This window comes from Eimeria mitis, genomic scaffold, assembly GCF_000499745.2.
Source record: "Eimeria mitis Houghton genomic scaffold, Emh_scaff157, whole genome shotgun sequence".
In the NCBI taxonomy this organism is placed as follows: domain Eukaryota; phylum Apicomplexa; class Conoidasida; order Eucoccidiorida; family Eimeriidae; genus Eimeria; species Eimeria mitis.
The window spans coordinates 19867-20085 of record NW_013569814.1 but is presented as its reverse complement, the minus strand read 5'-3'; positions in this window follow the sequence as shown (position 1 = coordinate 20085).

Genomic DNA, 219 nt, shown 5'->3' with positions numbered 1-219 from the left:
TTTTTTTTCTTTGTCTTCATTTTATTTATTTATTTATTTGTTTTTATTTACTTATTTATTTATTTATTTATTTAATTTATATTTATTTATTTATTTATTTATTTATTTATTTTTATTTATTTTATTTATTTATTTATTTATTTTTATTTATTTTTTTATCTTTAATTTTGCGTACGAACGATAGATCTAGCAACACAGAGATGAGCTGTAGTCTCAGGA